Below are 25077 nucleotides of genomic sequence, written 5' to 3' on the forward strand. Positions count from 1 at the left end.
TAAAATTCTGTTCATCAGGTCCATGAAAACAATTGGGGCATTAGTTAATCCGAACAACATCACTAAAAACTCATAATGGCCATATCGGGTTCTGGAGGTGGTCTTAGGAATATCTCCATCTTTAATACGCAGTTAATGGTAACCCGTTCGGAGGTCAATTTTAGAAAACACTTGGGCCCCCTGAAGCTGAACAAAGAGGTCATCAATCTTAGGCAAAGGGTACTTATTGTTTACTATTATGTGGTTCAATTGCCTATAGTCTATACAAAGCCTCAAGGACCCGTCCTTCTTCTTCACAAACATAATTGACGCACCCCAAGGCGACACACTGAGTCGGATGAATCCTTTCTCTAACAACTCCTGCAATTGCTATTTTAGCTCCTTCAGTTTTGCTAGGGCCATCCGATACGGGGCCTTAAAGATGGGGGCAGTACCAAGGACCACATCTATCTCAAATCCAATCTCCCTTAATGGAGGCAAAGAGGACAACTCTTCAAAAAAAACTTATGGGCATTCTCTTACCGCTGGTATCTCTTCTAACTTAGACTGAACGTCTTGATTTTCTACCACAAAGGGTAAGTACCTGACACATATTTTAGCTAGAAGATAGGAAGCCCGAAGGGCAGAAATAAAATGTAGAGGGGGAGCATCCTTGATACCAACAAAGTGCAACTCAAGTTGATTAGGGTGTTTAAAGGTCAAAGTTTTGTCGTAACAATTAACAGTAGCACGATGTGTGGACAACCAGTCCATGCCAAAAATAACATCAAAATCCTGAATATCTAAAAGTATCAAATTTATGGGTAGGTCATAATGTTTGAACGTATTTTTCAGCACCTTGGTCCCTGATTAGGAATAAGTAGGAAGCAGGTCAATAAAGCCTACAAAATAGTGGAAATTCCCGACAGTCTCAGAATAGCCCTAGAACTAGTTTAGATCGTTATAAGCACTTCAAAAGGGCAATTGCCAAGTTTTGTCGCATTTTGACATGTCTAAACCAGGGAACACAAAGAAACAATTTTTAAAAAATTTGCCTCTAGCACCCTGAAACGGACTCAATAACTGAAACTACATTTTTTGTGCATCGAACAGCTGTGGAACCACCGCCATTGGATTCAACATGGTCAAAATACCCTATGGGTCAAGTTTTGGCTTAATCGGGTACTCCAGGACAAAGTTATGAGAAAAAGACAAAAAAAGGGTAGGCCGCACACTATTCCCAAGTGGCCTCACTGCACTAAAACACCATTAAAGGTGGCTACTTTCATAGTCACGGGCCGTGACTTTCGGGGCCCATATGTCAATCGTTTCGAGATTGCGCTCAAATTTTGTGAGCGTGTTCGTCTCGTCGAGACAAGCGTTTAGATATGTGGTACGCTTTGAGACGATATCTGAGCAGGGAGAACAATTAGAGAGAAGTTGCCGATCCATGAAGAAGTTGCAGAAAATTCAGCAACGACATGCCTCGCTTGATGGACCAAATCACGACGCTCGCACAACAGATCAATGCGAAACCAATTTCATTGTATGCGTAAGGTCTAGGGCTATAAGTGGTCTTAACCCCGTGCATGATGGACGTTCAGATTTCATGAATGAAGCCAATGAAATAACTAAAATTTTGGCCGCCGGATTCACGATTCCGGCCAAAACTCAAAAGTTGCAAAATCTTTGTTCGGGCTCCAAATCGCGTTCCGTTTGTTGCCACGTGATTGTGAAGGCATGTTTAGTGCACTACGATGAAGAAATAAAAAAAAAAACATAAACGAACGAGCGTACTATGAATCTAATGTTTTCAAGATTCTAGCAAATTTCAAGTCTTGTGATCGTGGCTCAAAGACTCGATCCATGACTCGAAGTTGGTATCAAAATGATCCCCATGCCAAGCCTTACAAGAAAACGATCATCTTTTGATCAAACGGGCAATAGCGTAACCTCGGATAAGTGATGGAAGATCACACAAGTTCTATGGCAGCAGTAGGGACTGTTTTGGTATTCCATGAATTGTTAGGCAGGGGCAAAATAGTCCTTTTGCACCTTATTTTCTTAATTTTCTTTAATTCAAAATAATTTTAATTATCATCAATTTTAGGTACTTTTTGGGCATCCACCCATGTTTTGGCCCAATTCTATATAAACGTGCAAAGCTAAATTGTAAAAGACCCTTGGGTTCATTATTTGATCATTCAATAGAAATTTCCATTCTTGCTTGAGCCTGTGAGTACGTCTTGAAGAGAGAGTGGAGAGAGAAGAAAAGGGTCGATACCCTTCTAACAGGTAACTTTCTCTCTCCTCTCACCTTTCTCTATCCTCCCCACTTTCTCTCTCCTCACTTCTCATCTCTATCTCCATCTGTCCTCTTCTAATGTAAACGACGAGGCTCAGCACCGGTTGATTTTCCCCTTCTATCACAACTGACGAGGCTTAGCGCTGGTTGGTTTTTTCTTCCTCTGTCAGTCTGTAAAACCTAGTGCCGATTGGTTTTCTCTCTCCTTCTGTCTTTCAGTTGGTGAGACCTAGTGCCGACTGGTTTTCTCTCTCCTCTTCTGTCAGTCAGCAAGCTTAGCACCTACTCATCTTCTCTCTCTTCCTCTCTCCACTTCTATCAGTCGATGAAGCATAACATCAACTGGTATTCTCTCTCTTCCTCTCTCTCCTCTTTTATCAGTCAGCGAAACCTAGTGCCGACTGCTTTTCTCTCCCTTCCCCTGTCAGTCAGTGAGATCTAGCGCTGACTAATTTTTTCTCTCTTCTTTTGTCAGTTGGTGAGACCTAGCACCGACTGGTTTTCTCTCTCTTCTTCTGTCAGTCGTCGAGACCTAACCGATTGATTTGCTCTCTCTTCCTCTGTCAGTCGACGAGATCTAGCATCGACTAGTTTTCTTTCTCTTCTCATGTCAGTCGGTGAAGCCTAGCACCGACTGGATTTCTCTCTCTTCTTTCTAAACACAGTCGACAATGCTAAACCCCAACTACGCCTTCCTTCCCTCTCTCTCCTTTATTCTTTCGTCTTTCTTACTCTTCTCTTCCTTTCTTCTCCCTCTTCTTTTCTTTCCCTTCTTCTCTTCTTATTCTCTCCTCATAGCCTTAATTCTGCTACTCATTCATTCGGCTAAGAGGGATTGAGAATAGCCTTTCATGGTAATCTTGTTGTCTAGCCGTAATTTTGTTGTGCTAGGGTTTCTTGGCCCACGTTATTGCCACGACAGACTGACCATTGTGCCTAACTAGTCGGTCTTGGTAACGACGTCTAATAGTAATCCTGTGAGCCGATCTTAGTTATCGAGCCTATTTTACTACCACATCTGGCTAATTATCCATCAGCCTTGTCACCTCTCTAATCCTGTCTCTTAATCGAATTCTTCTCTCCCCTATCTTTCTTCTCTCCTTCTTTTTGAATGCGCTTGCTTGTGTACGTTCATCAAAGAGGAAAAGGGTGAGGTCTAACCCACCTGTCTTATAACCTTTGCCATATTGTGTGTGATTGCAGAAAAGAAGAATGAAACAAGCCAAGGGAAGCGATTCCAAACCAGTTTCATTACTGGGGGGCTTTCTTTGTGATCTAAGAGGGAGCCCACATGAGCCAGCTCGAGTAAGTCTCGAACCCAACTTAAAATTCCTCTCTCACTGGTTGGTAACATCAGCCCTCGTTTTTGAACGGGATTCCTGAGAGAGAGATCTCAAAAAAGTCTCGGGTCTTCTCTCGAACCCGAGATGCGTGCCGTCCAATCATCTAGGATCCGGAGGGTGAGATCAAGGCACCTAATGACACAACTCTCTAGCAAAACTCCACACTGTTTGTATACCCTATCAGTTTCCATATAATCCCCCACAGGTGTGCACATTACTAAAGTATAGTCAATAAGTGAAAGTTCAATATTCAGATGACATGTAAAATGAGGTGCAATAAAAGAACGAGGAGAAAAAAGGTCGATCCAAATTTTAGCTTCTCTACCACAAAGAAAGAGCGTACCTCTGATCACTGAGGTTCACGTCTTAGTTTCCTGCTCCGTGAGTGCAAATACTCAACCTTGTGTCTTTGGTCGGTTCTCTGGCTATACCATTGGGCAGTCCTTGATCCAGTGGTTAGGCTTTCCACACCTATGACACGTTTTCGATTTCTTGTAGCACTCCATCGCAGAACAGTTATTCAGTCCACAATATGAGCAGGTCGGGTGTCGGTTCTACCTCACATTACCCGAAAAGGTCTTTTGAGTTTTCACGCTACCCTGGTTTGCCCTACCTCAAAAGTCTCTCCTAGGAGACGGCCGAGTCTTCCTTCCAAAACTTCCAGGCGGTGCAGACCTTTCTCTGCCTTCTTTCCTTAGTTGAAACTCCTCACAATCCCTCTCGTTCTTCATAGCGAGGTCCACTAACGGGGAGAACGTCTTAAGGTTGGCTGATATTACTCTCCCTCTTATATCTGGCTGAAGGCCCCTCCCAAACTTGCCTACTTTACACATCTCTGTATTGATGTGGGGCGCGTACCGAGAGAGTTCTACGAACTTGGTTGCATATTGCTCTACCGTTAGTTTCCCTTGTTGCAGCTCAATAAATTCGACTTCTTTCTTCTCCCGAACAGAATCAGGGAAATATTTCTCATCAAATGCCACTAGGAAGTTCTCCTAGGTGATCTCCATCCTTATCTCCCTCCAGGATTGTTTCAATGAACTCCACAATTGTTCGGCTTTCCTCTTCATCATAAAGGTTCCTAGTCAGACTTTCTGCTCATTTGAACAGTGTAAAACATCTGATATCTTCTCTATTTGCCTCTTCCATATTCTGACTTTTTCTACTCCCTCATGCCTCGAGAACGTTGAAGGTGCTAGCCTCCTAAATCTCTCAATTAGACTATTATCTACAGGGTCTGGGGTAGGTTCATAACCTGAGTCATGGTCCCTAACGCTTGAAGAATTCTTCGATGGCCTCGGTGTCCTCATTACTAGAACTCGCGTTATTGACACGAGTCCTCATCATCTCAACCTAAAACAAGAACACCTAGTTACTAGCTTATCCAAAAACACTCTAAGGACACTCCTAAGACTCTCTAGTCCAAGAATCTTATCATGGCTGCTCTGATACCATAACTGTCACGCTCCTGCCCACTTTCCCCTTACCGTGCTTAACGAAGGTTAGCAGGGTGCGGGATCGTGACTATAGAGTAGCGAATGCCACTAAGGTGGGAGTGCGGTCAATGCTTTAAAAAGGTGAAATCAAAGCAAACCACGAAAGAAAACAAAACTCCAAATCATACACACACATTCACCAAAAGCAGGATAACCTAGTCCCCAGACTGTAAATGCACTATAAATTTTCATAGTATTACAAAAGAGTCCCGGGCATCAAAGGCCCAAATCATTACATAACATCAAAATTAGAGAAAAACTATGGCCAAACTGTCATCAGAAACATACAATAGAAAGATACTTCTGTAGTAATACGGGGATCCAACCGCAAGCTGCAATTACCGTACCACCCATCCTCGACCTGCGGCTATCGCTCTACAAGGACGGAAGTTAAATGAATGAGCTATAAAGCCCAGTAAGTTGATCTAGATGCCATGTGTCACAATTATATCTAACAATGTGCCATGGATGACTCTTTTCAGGGATAAGAAATTACAATGTATATATTATATGAATTAGCAATTTATCAAATCTTTCTATCATGAGCATCATAACAATAATTGTAACTATAACTCAAGAAGCATGATATGCATAACCACATTAATAGGCATTAACTAAATCACTCTCGAATTCACCTATACCCGAAGTAGAAGCCCTTTTCATCAGACAAAGCTAATCCCAATGTTTAGGATTTCTACCATCACTCAGGAGGGAAGACAATGACAAGTGAGTGACCCACTTCGTAATGCCTTCACATGCACACACACAGTCTCAGCGCAGTTTGGGGCTTTTGATAAGCACTGGCCTTGCAGGACATGACCCTCTCATGTGCATTTCTGGCGAAAGAGTACTACCAAAGGGGTCCCAATGGATAGTGCCTCATACAAAAATTTGGGGGGCACGACCCATCCCAACTTGCATAATCATCCTAGCTCCTATCCTATCATAGGGAGTTAGGGAAATATCTTAACTTCCTGCACAACATTCTTATAAGATCGCATTACACTACCAACGGATGACCTGTTGGGTAGTGCAATTATCAGAACACGTTTTTATAAGAGTACATTCCTATCAGAGCACAATCTTATCAAAGCACATTCTTATCAGAACACAATCTTATCAGAACACAGTCTTATCAGAACACATTTTTATCAAAACATAGTCTTATCAGAGTACATTACGGCTATGCAATACGCTCAAACCATGTCGACAAAATCACATATCACTTAACTTGTATCAGAATAATGCACACATAACACTACAGAACGTGTATCATAGTCATGTACACTTATCATAACGCGGCATATCCGACAACATGCTTTCATATCATAACAGGGCCTATCTTATTATCAGGCAATCTTACCACCACAGAGCGTGCTTTAATGCACACATGTATGTCTAAAGTAAAACACAATTCATAAGGTTCATTAAAAAAATTTTCAAATTATTTTGCTGGTTTGACAAGTGAGCACAATTCACCTTTAAGAGTATAATTTCCAAATCACCGAGAATTTCAGTATGATCCAAAAGTCATTTTTAAAGTAGACTCACTTATATTTCCTTCAAATGCAGTTTGAGCTCAATTGGATATGATTTTATCAGTAAATCATTCAATACAAAAACATGTAAAGTTTTTATAAAATTTCTTGTCATCACTACAATGACATCTTCATAGAAAAAGGGGCATAATTTCCAAACCATAGGGAATTTCGTTTCAATTCCACAATCATATTTAAATTAAACTCACTCATATTTTATTCAAAGTGGTTTGAGCTCATTTAGACATGATTTGATCAGTAAACGGTGTAATACAAAAACTTGTGACATTTTTGAAATATTTCTTATCATCACTACAGTGACATCTTCATAGAAAAAGTGGCACAATTTCTGAACCATATGGAATTTCATTTTGATTACAGAACCATATTTAAATTATTCTCATTCATCTTTCATTCAAAAGTGGTTTTAGCTCATTTGCATATAATTTGGTTAGCAAACCGTTCAATACAAAAACATGTAAATTTCGTGGAATTTCTTTTCACAATTCTGGCACGTTCTAGAAAATGGATCATAACTTTCCTTTCAAACGAAATATTTATATGGAGTATTGTCCCACTTCAAATAGACTCAAATGGGTACTTGTCCACAAAATTTTATAATCAACAGAGATAATTTTAGTGCTCAAACAATTACTCAAAGGAGAGCCACAATCCTGGAAAAGCAGAGTGCATACTTAACAAAATTTCAAGAGCATTTTTCCACAATGACTTCCATATTTCTACTCGATTTTCATACTTTATCAAACAAATTGAACATGCATCAATAAGGCATGAAACATGGGATCTTAGATGCACTTACAATACTAAAAGAACTCTAAAATGCACTCCAAAAGGCCAGCTCCAAGGATGGGTTAAGGGTCTCAAATCCTTAAGGCTAAGGAGGGTGGGCGTAAGAGAGAGAGAGAACCAAATTTTTGAGAGTGTAAAGGGGGAATACTTATAAGAAAAGAGGGTGAGGCAGCTGGCAGGTGGCATGCAAGGGCACATAAGTGGTATAAAGTGGCATACACATGGCACTTAGTAGCATACAAGTGGCATACACATGGCACTAAGTGACATACAAGTGGCATACAGTGGCGTACACATGGCACTCATGAAAGATCAAGCATATAGTTCTCAACTGCATTGCGCACGACGGTGTCTCGCACGGCGGCACCGTGCATGGCGATGTCACGCATGACGATGTCATGCACGGCGGCACCGCGCACAATGATGTCGCGCATGGTAGTGTTTAGCATGGCGGCACCACACACGATGATGTCTCGGACAGTGGTGTCGCTCATGGCCGCACCGAGCACAGTGATGTCACGCACGGTGGCACAATGCACGGTGATGTCGCACACGACGACATCGCTCACGGTGATGTTGTGCAAGATAGTGTCAAGCATGGTGGCATCACACACGATGATATCACGCATGGCGGTGTCCCGCACGGTGATGTCATGCACGACGACATTCTCATGAACGCACAATGATGTCGTGCTCGACAACATTCTCTGGTACGCATGTCGATGCCCTCGCCACGCCGGTGGCACTCAAAAATGCCGAAAAAGCCTGGGTCCATACAACATCCCCCCGTTAAAAAGGAATTTGCCGTAAAAATCGTACCTCTACTAATCAAACAAATGGGGGTACTTCTCCTGGATCTCATCTTCCCGTTCCCAGTTTTACTCTTCACGTGATTGGTATTGCCACAAAACATGGACTAGAGGGATCTCCTTATTACGAAACTCCTGCACCCTTCTATTTAGTATCCCAACTGGCTACTTGATGAAGGTCAGGTCTTCTTTGATTGTAATCGGTTCACACCTCAGAATATGGGACGGGTCGGTTTGGTACTTCCTTAAAAGAGATGCATGAAAAACACTGTGGACATTCGCCAACTCGAGTGGTAGGGTGAGTTGATATGCCAGGCTTCCAACTCTTTCCACAATCTCAAAAGGTCCAATATAAAGCGAGCTCAACTTCCCTTTCTTTTCGAATCTCATAATGCCCGTAGTTGGCGATACCTTCAAGAAAACCTGATCACCCACCGCAAACTCGAGGTCTCTTCTTTGGTTGTCGACGAAAGTCTTCTGCTGACTCTGAGCTGTCTTGAGCCTTTCTCGAATTAAAGCAATCTTTTATGAGGTCATTTGGACAAGTTTTACCCTTAAAAGCCTTCTTTCACCAATTTCATCCCAACAAATAGGTGACTTGTAGTTTCTTTTATACAAGGCCTCAAAAGGTGCCATTTGAATACTGGCTTGGAAGATGTTATTACAGGTGAATGAAATCAGGGGTAAGTGATCATTCTAGCTTCCCTTAAAATCAAAGATACAAGCCCTTAACATATCTTCCAAGTTTTGAATGGTTCTCTCAGATTATCCATCAGTCTGGGGGTGGAAGCCAGTACTAAAAGTGAGTCTTATCCCCAGTGCTGACTGTAAACTAGCCCAAAATCTAGAGCTAAATCTAGTGTCCCTATCGGCCACGATGCTGACTGGTACTCCATGTATTCTCACTTTCTCCTTGATGTATAACTGGGTCCGTTTATCCAAGGTGTAGGTTGTGTGGATCGGTAAGAAGTAGACAACTTTGGTCAGCCTGTCCACAACGACCCAAATACAATCATGCCTAGTACTCGTTCTAGGTAAACCAGAAACAAAGTCCATAACAATGTGCACCCATTTCCATTCTAGCATAGGTAAGGGCTACAATAATCCGATGAGTTTCTGATGCTCATCTTTCACTTGCTGGCATATCAAGCACTTAGAAACAAATAATGCTACTTCTCTTTTCATGTCATTCCACCAGAAAGTTTTCTTCCGGTCCTAATACATCTTAGAACTCCCAGGATGTATAGCATAACGAGAGCGGTGAACTTCCTCTAAGATAGATTTATTCACATCCTCATCTTTCGGGATACAGACCTGTTTTTGAATCTCAACAAGTCGTCACTACTTATAGAGAAATCTTCCCTCTTTCTTACTTTCAGCTCTTCCAAAATCTTCATGAGATGGGGATCCTTCTTTTGTGCCAGGCGTATCTGTTGAAAAAGAAGGGGTTTTACCCTTATGCAAGCTGTCATACTTACCGCACTACCCAGGGGCAGAGTTGGATGCCATCCCACTACATCCTCTAATAACTTCGTCTCTCGGACCGTTAGATGAGCCACCGATACCACGGGCTTCTTGCTCAAAGCATCTGCTACTACATTAGTTTTACCCAGGTGATATTGAATAGTAAAATCATAATCGTTCAATAGGTCCATCAATCTCCTTTGCCTCATGTTCAACTCCTTCTGGGAAAACAGGTACTTGAGGCCCTTATGATCCGTAAATACCTTAAATTGGACACCATAGAGATAGTGTCTCTAGACTTTCAAAACGAATACTATAGCTGCCAGCTCGAAATCATGAGTTGAATAGTTCTATCCATTCGGTTTTAACTGTCTGGAGGCATATGCAATGACCTTTCCTCGCTGCATAAATGCATATCTGAGCCTTTTATGAGAGGCATCGGTGTAAACTGCAAAGTCCTCATTTCCTTCGGGTAAGGTCAGTATCGGGGCCGTGGTCAGTCTCTTCTTAAGCTCTTGAAAGCTTTTCTTACATTCATATGAACACACAAATATCACATTCTTCTAGGTTTGACGGGTCAAAGGAAGTGCTATCTTTGAGAATCCTTCTACAAAGCGTCTGTAATACCCAGCTAATCCCATAAAACTATGGACCTCCATCACGTATGTTGGTCTTCCCCATTAGAGTACGACCTCAATCTTAGAAGGCTCAACAATGACCCGATCCCTAGAAATAACGTGCCTGAGGAAGGCCACACTAACAAGCCAGAATTCACTCTTGCTTAACTTGGCATACAGCTTTTCCGACCTTAAAACCTGAATTACAACTCTCAGGTGCTTCTCATGCTCCTCTAGGCCCTTCGAGTACACCAAAATATCATCAATAAAAACCACAACAAAATCATCGAAAAAGGGTCTGAAAATTTTGTTCATCAGGTCCATGAAAACAACTGGGGCATTACTCAATACGAACGACATCACTAAAAACTCATAATGGTCATATCAACTTTTTGAAGGAAGTCTTGGGAATATCTCCCTCCTTAATATGCAATTGATGGTAACTCGTTCGGAGATCGATCTTAGAAAACACTTGGGTCCCCTGAAGCTGATCAAAGAGGTCATCAATCCTAGGCAGAGGGTACTTATTCTTTACTGTTACTTAGTTCAACTGCCTATAGTTTATACAAAGCCTCAAGTGCCCGTCCTTCTTCACAAACAGAACTGGCGCACCCCAAGGTGACACACTGGGCCGGTTGAATCCCTTCTCTTAACAACTCCTGCAATTGCTCTTTAAGCTCCTTCAATTCTGTTAGGGCCTTCCGATATGGAGCCTTAGAGATGGAGGCAGCACCAGGGACCACATCTATTTAAAAATCAATCTCCCTTACTGGAGGTAAAGAGGACAACTCTTTGAAAATAACTTCTGGCTATACTCCTATCACTGGAATCTCTTCTAAATCAGACTGGACGTCCCGATTTTCTACCACATAGGCTAAGTACCCGACAGATCTTTTAGCTAAAAGATGGGAGGCCTGAAGGTCAGAAATAAAATGTAGAGGGAGAGCATCCTCGATACCAACAAAGCTCAACTCATGTTGCTTAGGGCATTTAAAGGTCATAGTTTTATCGTAACAGTTAACAGTGGTGCGGTGTGTGAACAACCAGTCCATGCTTAGAATAACATCAAAATCCTGAATATCTAAAAGTATCAAATCTATGGGTAGGTCACAACTCTCTAGCAAAACTCCACACTGTTTGAATACCCTATTAGTTTCCATAGAATCCCCCACAAGTGTGCACACTACTAAAGTATAGTTAAGAAGTGAAGGTTCAATATTAAGATGACATGCAAAATGAGGTGCAATAAAAGAATGAGAGGAACCAGGGTCAATCAAGATTTTAGCTTCTCTACCACAAAGAAAGAGCGTACCTCTGATCATTGAGGTAGATGCCTTAGCTTCCTGCTCCGTGAGTGCAAATACCCAACCTTGAGTCTTTGGTCCGTAAGGCAGTCCTTGATTAAGTGGTCAGGCTTCCACACCTAAGACATGTTTTCGATTTCTTTTAGCACTCCGCCGAAGAATGGTTGTTTAGTCCACAATATGAGCAGGCTGGGTGCCGGTTCTCGCTCACATCGGAAAGGTATTTTGAGTTTTCACGCTGCCCTGGTTTTCCCTTCCCCTAAAGTCTCTCCTAGGAGGTGGCCACGTCTTCCTTCAAAAACTTCAAGACAGTGCAGACCTTTCTCTACTTACTTTCCTTAGCTAGAACTCCTCACAATCCCTCTCGATCTTCATAGTGAGGTCCACTAACAGGGAGAACGTCTTAAGGTTAGCTGATATTTCTCTCCCTCTTATATCAGGCTGGAGGCCCCACACAAACTTGCTTGCTTTACATGCCTTTGTATTGATGATGTGGGGCGCGTATCGAGAGAGTTATATGAACTTGGCTACATATTGCTCTACCGTTAGTCTCCCTTGTTGCAGCTTAATAAACTCGACTTCTTTCTTCTCCTGGACAGAATAAGGGAAATATTTCTCAACAAATTCCACTAGGAAGTTATCTCAGGTGGCATCCGTCCCTGTCTCCCTCCAGGACTGTTTCATTGAACTCCACCAATGTTCGGCTTCCCCCTCTCGTTTAATGGTTCCTAGGCTGACTTTCTACTCGTCCAAACAGTGTAAAACATCCAAAATCTTCTCTACTGGCCTCTTCCATATTCCGGCTTTTTCTACTCCCTCATGCCGCGAGAACGCTGGAGGTGCTAGCCGCCTAAATCTCTCACTTAGACTACTATCTTCTTGGTCTGGGGCAGGGCTAGCTGGGGCTAGCATAAAATCTTTCATAACTTAAGTCATGGCTCCTAGCGTCTTGAAGAATTCTTTGATGCCCTCGGTGTTCTAATTACTAGAAGTCGCATTGTTGCCATGAGTCCTCGTCATCTCAACCTAAAAAAGGAGCACCCAGTTACTAACTTACCAAAAAACCACTTTAAGGACACTCGTAATACCATAACTGTCATGACCCCGCCCCCTTGCCCATTATCATACTTACCGCAGGGTAGCGAAAGCCACTCAGGTGGAAGTGCGCTCAACGCTTTAGAAAGATGGAATCAAAGCAAACCACGAAAGAAAACAAAAACTCTAAATCACACACACACACATTCACCAAAAACTGGATAACCCAGTCCCAAAACTGTAAATACACTGTACATAAATTTTCAAACTATTACAAAAGAGTCTCGCGCATTAAAGGAACAAATCATTACATAACTTCAAAATTAAGCAAAAACTATGGCAAAACTGCCATCAGAAACAAACAATAGAAGGATGATTCTGTAGTCATGGGGCTCCAACAGCCAGCTGTGATTCTCATACCTGCCGTCCTCGACCTGTAACTATCTCTCTACAAGGATGGAAGTTAAAGAATGAGCTATAAAGCCCAGTAAATAGATCTAGATGCCATGCGTCACAATTATATTTAACAATGTGTCGTGGATGATTCTTTTCAGGGATAAGAAATTATAATGTAGATATCATATGAATTAACAATATATCAAATCTTTCTATCACGAGCATCATAACAATCATCATAACTATAACTCGACAAGCATGATAAGCATGAACCACATTAAAAGGCATTAACTAACTCCCTCTCTAATTCACCTACTCCCGAAGTAGAAGCCCTACTCATCAGACCAAGCTAATCCCATTGTTTAGGATTTTTACCATCACTCAGGAGGAAAGACAATGACAAGTGGGTGACCCACTTTGTAATGCCTTCACACACACACACACAGTCCCAATGCGTTTTGGCGCTTTTGCTAGGCACTGGCCTTGCAAGACACGACCCTCTCATGTGCCCTTCTTGCGAGAGAGCGTTACACTACCAAAGGGGTCCCAATGGATAGTGCCTCATACAAATATTTGGGGGGCGCGACCCATCCCAACTCACATAATCGTTCTAGCTCCCATCCTATCATAAGGAGTTAGGGAAATATCTTAACTGTCGGTACAACTTTCTTATCAGATCACATTACACTGCCAACGGATGACCCGTTGCGTAGTGCCACTTATCAGAGCATGTTTTTATCAAAGTACATTCTTATTAGAGAACAATCTTATCAGAGCACATTCTTATCAGAACACAGTCTTATCAGAACACTTTTTATCAGAACACAGTTCTATCAGAGCACATTACCGCTATGCAATACTCTCAAAGCATGCCGAAAAAATCACATATCGATTAATCATGCACACATAACACTATAGAACGTGTATAATAGTCATGTACACATATCATAACAGGGCATATCTTACAACATGCTTTCATATCATAGCAGGTCCTATCTTATTATCGGGCATTCTTACCCCCACAGAGCATACTTTAATGCACACCTGTATGTCTAAAGCAAAACAAAAATCATAAGGTTCATTAAAAACATTTTCAAATTATTTTGCTGGTTTGAGAAGTGAGCACATTTCACCTTTAAGAGCATAATTTCCAAATCACCGAGAATTTCAGTATGATCCAAAAGCCATTTTTAAAGTAGACTCTCTCATATTTCATTCAAACGTAGTTTGAGCTCATTTGGACATGATTTGTTTAGTAAAGTGTTCAATACAAAAACATATAAAGTTTTTGGAAATTTTCTTGTCATCACTACAATGACATCTTCATAGAAAAAGGGGCATAATTTCCGAGCCACATGGAATTTAGTTTTGATTCCAAAACCATATTTAAATTATACTCACTCATATTTCATTCAAAAGTAGTTTGAGATCATTTAGACATGATTTTTTCCATAAATTGTTCTTTACAAAAACATGTAAAGTTTTTGTAAAATTTCTTGTCATCACTACAGTGACATCTTCATTAAAAAAGAAGCATAATTTCCGAACCATAGGGAATTTCATTTTGATTCCATAGCCATATTTAAATTATATTCACTCATCTTTCATTCAAAAGTGTTTTGAGCTCATTTGGACATGATTTGGTCAGTAAACTGTTCAATATAAAAATATAAAGTTTTTGGAATTTCTTTTCACAATTTTGGCACAATCTAGGAAATGGATCATAACTTTCCGATCAAAAGAATTATTGATATGGGGTATTTTCCCTCTTCAAATAAACTCAAGGGGGGTCCACAAAATTTCAGAATCAACAGAGATAATTTCAGTGCTTAAACAATTACTCAAAGGAGAGTCACAATCCTTGAAAAACAGAGTGCATAGTTGACAAAATTTCAAGAGCATCATTCTACAATCACGTCCATATTTCTACTCAATTTTCATATTTTTTCAAACAAATTGAATATGCATCAACAAGGCATGAAACATGCGATCGTAGATCCACTGACAGTACCAAAAGAACTGTAAAATGCACTCTAAAATGCTAGCTCCAAGGATGGGTTAGGGGTCTCAAGTCCTTAAGGCTATGGAGGTTAGGCGTGAGAGAGAGAGAGCCAAATTTTTGGGAGGGCTGTGAAGGGGGAATACTTATAAGCAAAGAGGGTGAGGCAGTTGGTAGGTGGCATGCAAGGGCACACAAGTGGCATACAACGGCATAAATATGGCACTCAGTCGCATACAAGTGGCATACAGTGGCATGCACATGACACTCAGTGGCATGCACATGGCTCTCATGAAAGATCAAGCATACAGTTCTTGGCGGCATTGCGGACGGTGGTGTCGCTCACGACGGCATCGCATACGACATTATTACGCACGGCAGTGTCATGCATGGTGGCACTACACACGACAATGTCGCACATGGCGGTGTCGTGCATGGCAGCACTGCGCATGACGATTTCACGTACTGCAGTGTCGTGCACGGCGGCACCGTGCACGACGATGTCACGCACGGAAGTGTTGCGCACAGTGGCACCACACACGACGTTTTCGTGCACGGCGGTGTCACACATGGAGGTGTCGCGCACGTCAACACTACACACTGTGATGTCACGCATGAAGGCATTCTCATGCAAGAGCGGCGGCCCCCTCGCCACGCACGATGGCACCAAAAACTGCTGGAAACGCCGAGGTCCTGATATCATCCCCCCCTCAAAAAGGATTTTGTCCTCAAAATCACACCTCTGCTAATCAAACAAATGGTGGTACTTGTCCCGCATCTCATCTTCCCGTTCCTAGGTCGACTCTTCCTATGATTGGTATTGCCACACAACATGGACTAGAGGGATCTCTTCATTACGCAATACCTGCACCCTTCTATCTAGTATCCCAACTGGCTGCTCGATGAAGCTTAGATCTTCTCTGATCGGAATCTGTTCGTACCTCAGAATATGGGATGGGTCGGGTTGGTACTTCCATAACAGAGATACATGAAAAACGCTGTGGACATTCGCTAACTCGAGTGGTAGGGTGAGTTGAGATGCCATGCTTCCAAGTCTTTCCACAATGTCAAAAGGTCCAATATAACGAGGGCTAAAGTTCCCTTTCTTTCTGAATCTCATAATGCCTTAGTTTACGACACCTTCAAGAAAACCCGACTACCCACCTCAAACTTGAGGTCTCGTCTTCGGTTATCGACGTAACTCTTTTGCCGACTCTGAGCTGTCCTGAGCCTTTCTCAAATTAAAGCAATATGTTCTGAGGTTATCTGGACAATTTCTAGCCCTAAAAGCCTTCTTTCACCAATTTCATCCCAACAAATGGGTTACCTGTACTTTCTTCCATATATTGATGCCGCGCACGGCGGTGTCGGACACGACGGCACTGCACTTGGTGATGTTGCACACGACGATGTTGTGCTCGGCGGCACAACGCACTGTGATGTCACACACGGTGGCATTGCACACGGCGATGTCGCGCATGGAGGCACTGTGGACAGCGATGTCTCGCACGGTGGCATTCTCATGCACGCACGACAGCGCCCTCGCCACGCACGGCGGCACCAAAAAATGCCAAAAAAGGTCGGGTCCTTTCAACCACCTTCTATCTTCTTTCCAGATCTACTACCTGTAAACCCAAAACTCTTTACTAGCTAATACATCATCACATCCTGAAATCTATTACCCGTACATTTATCTTTGGATACTTTTCCTCACGGATTCACTTGTTTCATTCTTATCAAATACCCATAGGATAGTAGGAAAGGTAAGCCTCCAGAAAATAATGGCATTCTATCAGAATGTGCAGAATTTCGAACTAAAGAACAAACCCCAAAGTGATTTAGGATAGAACCCTGAGGTATCCCAAAGATATTTCTCTTTAGCATGTTTGGCCAAATCATCCTAGCAAAATGGCAATGTGAGAACAAGTGGTCTACCATTTCTTTTGTGTCATGGCACATAGGAAAACATTAGGTAATTGTGTACCTTTGTGTTGTAAGCGGTATGGGGTTGGAGCTTTGTCTAACACATTGGCTATCATTAGGCTATAGCATAACAATTTAGGGATTGCTGGTGTATTCCAAACCATACAACCCCTTAATTCCAATTCACTTCAAGAATCAAAATTTCTTGTCTCAGATGATTTCTAATCTCAGAATCGTCGCAGTCTAATGGAAATAGTTGGAGGTATGATTCCCAATAATCGAAATTGTGATCCAATAAAATAGGAATCGAGATTCTTGTATGTAGGAATCGGTATTCCATCATGTTGGAATCGAGTTTCCTACCTTTCAGGAATTGCAAATGAACCACACTCCATTTAATGGCCTCTGGAATCTAAATCCGATGAAATAGGAGTCGTGATTTCTATATTATTAGAATTGTTCTCCCATCGACTTGGATTCAAAATTCCCATAATTCAGGAATCACGCACCAATGCCCTCCAGTAAATGAGATAATTATTTTGCGAGGAAAGATTTAAAGTTTTACATTTTTTACAAGCTTGAAATATGAAGTCTATACTTTTAGTACAATTATCAATGGCAACCATATTATGCTGATCGATATCTTTGTTAACACTGTCATGCAATGGACTCGGTCTAGCAAGAGCCCTTTAACATAACTCTCCATACAACTAATGAAACAAGATCGAGCTCCCTTTATATCTTTTCTTGGAGTTTGTAAAACCAATAAAATGAAATAGAAATTCTCAATTTCTATTAAATGTAGTTTTTAAAAGTGAGCAATTCGATTTTAGCCAAACCAACCCCTAGCGTATCTTAGTACCATCATTATCAAACACTATTAATTTGAAGTAACAAATTCTTTTAATGAGCATCAATATTATTTTTTTTAACATAAATAATAAGCAATTGGTTATTGCAAGCATACAATAGGAATGTCTTACCTTGAGGTGGGGCTGCCACCAACTACATGAGTTATAGATTGATAAATATGTTGGGTAACTTGGCAGAGATTATTGTACATGGATTCATCTCAAAAGTTTATTAAGGCGTTTTTTCTCTCACAACATCATGGTCCCAAAACCTAAATAATGGGTAAATAACCTTGTATTAAAATGTAATATGATCCGAAAGGGTTTCTGGAACTCCACTAGTAACATAGAATGGGTTCCTGGAGCTCCTCAAGCAACAGACAATTTGTGAACATATTTCATTCAACATTTTCCTTTGAATCTTGATTCTGTGTCATTAGAACTTGATTCGATGTTGATCCAAACATTTTTTAGTGCATCTACGAACTGCGTGTTTTGATGATGTGGATCTAGCTTCCAAATAACATGGATTTGTGATTCCTAAAAAATTGGAATCAACATCTGGCACCCATTGAAGCGCATTGTTGTGCAACTATGAATCACAAATTTTGTGGTATGGAATCTTGATTCCAAGCTTCCAGCAATTGGGTTTCTAATAATAACCTACTACACGTTTCGAGAACTTGAAAACATGATTCCTATCTTCCAAAATCGTGTTTCATCCTAGGATTCATGGAATCACGATTTCGATCGGGAATCGTGAGCTCGGTACATGATTCAGGTGACTATAATTGGGAGGAAATCCCAAAAATAACATTTGGTACATGATTTCACCGAGAAAGCACTCCTCCAAGATGGGTCATACAAGTTTGTCAAGGTCAGTTCTATGGATACGTAAAACAATGATTAAAAAAGTGCCTCGCTTAGCATCGAGGTGGACCAAGGGGTCCCGCGCACATCACCCAGGCTTAGGCAGGCACCCTGAGCCACCGTCCCACCCAACCTTGGGTAGTTTGCCAAGGCCTGCACCTCCCCCATGGGCGAAAAATGCTCTTTGTGGAGCGCCATTTTGTTTTTTTGTTTTTTTTTTAATTTTTAGGTTGCAGAAGTTTAGGTTGATATGCACCCTAAACCCCAATTCAAACTATTTTAGAGAAAATAACTTCAAAAACTTCAGATTTTGTGATTTCTATAAGAACGAACAATTTCTCAAACATCTCCCGTTTGAGTTTGGATTTACTTTTGGAGATTCTTTTAGAATGATAACCCTCCAACGTCAAACATCCTAGGTTCTCTGCTAGGAGATCATATTCACCATCCCTCTCTCTCATTCCCATATTTAGCAACGATAACCACATTTCAAAGTGATTTGTCCTAGTAATGAAGCACTAATGCCATTTCCCAATCAAAACTTTACTATTTGTATATTTGATTTTAGGCGCTTAACCCTAAGTCCCTAAACTTGCTTAGGCATGCATACTCCTCCCACTTCACCAAGTTGTCATAGTATCACTGCCATGAAAATTCCATAGCATGGCACTGAGCAGCGTTCTGAGACTCGGCTGAGTAACTTGGCCTCGCTCTATGGGCAAGGCGAATTTTGAACGAGGTGGTTGTACGCCATTTTTTTAGTTTAATTATATTAAACCCTCCAACGTATATCAGATAGGTTAAAATGTCCTAATGTCCTTTTGGTTGTTACTTGCACATAAAGTTGAACTTGTTGGTTTCAATCCCGTTTTACACACTACTTTTAAAACATCTTTCTTTTGGGAGTCTAAAAAAAAAGGTGGCCTCCATGAGAGTGGATCCCACAACCTCTTCTTAAGAGGTCAATTTACAGAGGAAACAATAACCAGCATGCCCATATATGGATCAATGATAAAAAGCTCCACTTGCACTATATATAATTAGAATTTATATTCATTTTTCTTTAAAAAACAAAAGAGCTGGACTCATGCAAGTTACTCTGACTCGCTTGAGTAAATCGCCTCAGCCAAGGCCCGAGTACTTTAGCCAAGTCTATTTTCTAAACTAGCACTGGGTACTTGGAACAGAGACATGCAATAATAAATCGTATGGAACTCAATGTTGTATTAATCAATGTGATCCTACCACAATAGAAAGAAACATTTCTTTCCATGGCCCACATAATTTTACTAGCCTTTCAATCACTAGAATCCAAATATTTTTGTTGTTCCTATCTAAGAAACCTTAATATCTATTTGGAAGATTTAGAGAAAAAAAGAAAAAAAAATATGAAAGACATCTCAATGCAAAACAATTAGCTAATTAATGAAATAAAGGTATTGGATGAGTTGAAATAGGTTTACATAGCTTATGGCTGGATCACAACGGTAAGACAACATTTATTTTATACTACCAACAAGAAATTATCCACATGAACCTTTTTGACAAGAAAAGGAGCAAGATCATCAATATGACCAACACCATGACAATTTAAACAACTCAACAAATCACACCCCAAAATTTTTAGTAAAACATCAAAGGAAACAAGAGTTCCTTTCAATGACAACAAATATATCTCATTTTTGCACTTTATACTACCAACTCCAAATTCTCCACATGATCCTTTTTTACAAGAAATGAGCAAGTTCATTACCATGAACCATAGTTCTTGTAAACACCTGGGAACCCGAATTGTTTCATGAATCAAAATCACATAATCACAGCTGCTTAGAAGATTCCTATTTTAGGAATCGATGTCCATACCTTGGGAATCTTGGGGAATGAAATTCCTAAGTTACTGAAATTGCATTTCGATGAAAATAGATTAAAGATTCATCCACATTTGGAATCGAGATTTCGGCTTTCTTGGAATCGAGATTCCCACCCCCTGGGATCGACACTCGAGGAGTCAAGTTTTTTTGATATGTGGAATAGAGATTCCAAAATCTATTAGATATGTTGCAATTTAGAATAGAGATTCCAACATCTTTGGAATCACATTTCTGACATATATGGATCCGAGATACATGTCATTTTGAATTCGAGAGTTACATTAGTGTGGAATGAATGTGTTTGACCCCTACCAGTAATCAAGATTTCAATTTTATGGAGTAGGAAGCCCATACACATCTTGAACCCTATCAACTTTAGAACTATATCATATGTCTCTTATTAGACTTGTAGAGAAAATTTTAAAGTGATTGTGTTGACCATTGATCTTAGGGTCAAATAATCTACTAGGAAAATTATACACAAAAGATATGTATTTCTAAATGGTGATTTTGACTTCATTATTATACAGACAAAATAGGATTATGTAGACAAAATAGAATTTTGCATTTCTAAAAGATATGGAAGTAAGACTCCATATTGATTGAATTGCATTTCCCTACTCTTATGAACCGATGTACCATACATTGTAGATTCTAGATTCAAAATGTAAGGGCCACAATTCAATTGAGCCTAATCACTGACGGCAGACAGAGAAGGAAGTCGAAAGAGATGGGAGCACATGCACGGTGTTAAGGGCGAAGGATAGCACCGTCCGTGTGATTTGGCCTAGTGTCGTCCATATAACATGGAGGCAATGCCGGGTGCAAATGAGGGCATTGCCGTGGGTATAAGGGTTGATGCCATGCACGTGAGCAGGCACCGGAGTGCATGAGCTTGGGCTGTGTCGCTGTGCAATTGAACTTATAGCCGTCCGAGGAAAAGAGGCGGTGGAAAGAGGGTGGGTTAACGTTGTGCTCAGGCTAGACTAATGCTGCACATGAATGGAGGCATTGCCACGAGTGTAAGGAGTAAGGTCGAGCACGACGTGAGGTAGCACTGAGGGAGAGTGGAGAAGCCTTAGCATCGCCATTTGGAGTAACGCTGCCTGGACTAACGCTGTGCATGAAATCGAGTACCGCCGATTGCGCACCGCCGTCGGCGGAAGGAAGTATAACACCAGCCACGTGAGGAGGCCTAACACCGTGAGTGAGGAGAGAAAGAGAAACTGAATTACCATCTGGAGCATTGCCGCGAGCGTGTGTTGGCATCTGGAGCATCAGTGCAAGTGTGTTGCCATCAGAAGCATCGCCGCCTTGAGTAACGCCGTGCATGGTTTTTCAAGTGTGCAGCCGTTAGTGGTGGCAGCGCCGCGCCGTACCTGTCAGCACTGCGTGAGTGACGTCAGCCACAGGTCTTTTCTCAACCACCCCGCGATGTCTGGCACAGTTGGCATCACCTACCCACGCGACTATAATCATGCCCTTCACCACCACCATGTGCCTTCCCTTTCTTTCCCCTCAAACTTTCTCTCTCTAGCACCTAGCACGTGCTTTGTGCTGCTGCCGTTGGGAAGCTACCGTCTTGGGCAAGCACGACCTGCGTGTGAGAATCCAAGAGTGAGACTACCATAGGGGAGCAAGGGGCAAAATGTGCAAGGATTTTTAAGGGCGCCATGACCTTTAGGTAAGTGGATTTAGTGCTATGCCTCCCTTAGATTCACTTGAATGGGATAAGAACGATAGAATGAATGAATGTAGAGTGGATGAAAAATGAAGTGGAATAAATGCTTGAACATGGCCAATAAATTTTGGAAAAAATTATAGATTTAATTCCTTATAAAAATTACAAGTTTGGTTCATATGATTCAGACTGAAATTATAAATTAAGTTGATTTCTAAGATGGTGTATCATATGGTGATGGCATGTTAATGCTTGAGGAAAGGAGATTTTCCAGCAATTGTATGGGCTTTTGCCTTGTGCTTTTCGCTGAACAAACGGTGCCCGAATGGGCCCAAATCGATTTTAAATGAAAAATATACATGTCTAGTTAAAGTTTTCTTTTTCTATCATGATAAAATGTCACATTGATCAAAAGATATGACCTAAAATGTGAGACATGTCACTGCTCACATTCGCTGTAAATTCCAATACCTATGACTCTTTTTGGGCAGCACTTTGGCCTGGCAAACAACATCCGAACATCCTCAAATTGCCACGGAAATCCTTGTGAATAGAATTAAAGTTACTTGTTTTGAGATTTTCGAAATTTCCCATAAATTTTGAGTTACACCCCAAAATGCATGAGTGTATCATTGCCCACTATTTTCAGCAACTATTATTTGTTAGAATTGAATTTTCGACCAAACTAATGAGGTCTGATTCTCGTGATAAGGGAAACATTGAAATTTTCTCATCTAGCTATTAATTGAAGCATTAAAATTCCCTTGGTAAGTGACAAATATGAATGCTATATGATAATTGCCATGCATATGCCACAAGGTTATGTGAATGATGCTCCACAACAATGTGCTTTGTGAAAAGTGATAAGCGCCATATTGATGTGATTATTTCATGATGAAAGTTTCATGATAAGTGCCAAAATGTCATTGATGATATCCATGTGTAAATGTTATGCTACGATTCATGTAATGAATGTTTCATGTTAGTTGCCATACTGATATGATGAGAATGTGATTTACCTGTTATGAGGCACTGAATTGGCATGAATGGATTGAATGCTCGAGCATGAGAAGAGGCCTTAATGATGACCACTATGCAATGGGACACCCCTTGGTAGTGGGTATTGTACTGTTACATTGATGAGAATACTGGCCATTGGTTTACTGATACTGGCCACTATGCGATGGGACACCCATCGGTAGTGGAGACTGATGCACTGAGACAGTAATGCCGGCATGTTCCCTAACTTGCACAATGACAAGAACTGGTTAGGGAAGAAAAGAGGTCGCTACCTATGATCCATGAGATGAGATATGTGATTGGTTGATGCCTTGCAAGGTAAGGGCCTGTCGAACCCCAATGAGCGTTGGGATTGTGAGTGTGAGTTGAGGGGGTTACAAAGAAGATTACCCCACTTGTCATTACCTTCCTTCCTATGGGATGGTAGAAGTCCTAAGCAACGGGATTGACTTGGCCTGATGGATAGAGCTTCTACTAGCAGGAGTAGGTGAACTAAGGAGTGTGTAATGAATGAATTATGACTGTGATTTCCTATAGTTGTAATGACTGCATGAGATTGTCTATAATTGAAGCATAATATTATCTGTAATTGATGCTCTATTGCTTGGATATCCTATTTATAATTGATGTATTGATCTGAGGACCAATATATGTAACTACTGCACTGCCACTGATTATGATCTAGTAAATTGCTTATCGCACATGGGTAGACTTGTTACCAAAGAATAACAATAGATCTACTTACTGAGCTTCAAGGTTCATTCTATTATTTTCCCTCCTTGTAGACTGAAAGTGACAGGTTCAAAGTTGGGAGTGCGGGTTGTATCTAAAGATCAAAGCGGCCATTCGAAGAAGGATTTTAGATCTTGTAGGTAGCTGGGCTCTTAGCTCTATTTGTACTATTTTCTTTGAACAATGTAGCTCTGGGCCCTGGAGCCTTAAACTCTATTATACTACTTTTGGGTTGTAATGTAACGAAACATTTTTTCTTATGAATGAATTTGCTAAGTTTTAAATTTTTAAGCTTGTGAGCATCAATTTTCCTTGGTTTGCTTGATTACCAAGAGTAAGGCGTTGAGACTGCTCCTACTCGAGTAACAAACGCTACATTGGGATTATGGACCTGTGCCCGGTCGCCCTTTGCCATCAGGGGTAAGGTGGTCGGGGGGCAGCCAGGATAGGGTCTTTGGCCTTGAGAGTAAGGAAGGGAGTCTTTAGAATAGCTTTGGGGTGGACAAGCGACTGGGTGCTCTTACGGTTATCTTGAAGATGTCGAGAGCTCATACCCACAATGCTAGTTCCAGTAATGACAACACCGAGGCGCTTAGTGAATTTTATGGGACTTTGGGGGCTATGACCCAGATTATGAAGGAGTCGATGCCCGTCCAGTCTACCCCTACCCTAGAACAGAATGATAGTAGCGTTTTAGAGAGGTTTAGGAGGTTGGCGCCCCCAAACGTTTTGGGGCAAGGAGGATTAGAGAAGGTTGAGAGATGGAAGAGGCAGATAGAAAAGATCCTAGAAGTGTTGCACTTCTCAAGCGAGAAGAATGTTAGATTAGGATCCTTCATGCTGGAAGGAGAAGCTGAACACCGGTGGGACTCGGTGACGCGGTCTTGGGGGGAGTCGGGCACCGAGACCACATGGGAAAACTTCCTGACGGCATTCGATGAGAAGTATTTTCCAGACTCCATCAAGGAAATAAAAGAAGTAGAGTTTATTGAACTCCAACAAAGGGGTATGGCAGTGGAGCAATAAACTACCAG

Source organism: Amborella trichopoda, chromosome 10 (genome assembly GCF_054954075.1).
Source record: "Amborella trichopoda isolate Santa Cruz 75 chromosome 10, AtrichopodaSantaCruz75HAP2 v2.0, whole genome shotgun sequence".
Taxonomy (NCBI): domain Eukaryota; kingdom Viridiplantae; phylum Streptophyta; class Magnoliopsida; order Amborellales; family Amborellaceae; genus Amborella; species Amborella trichopoda.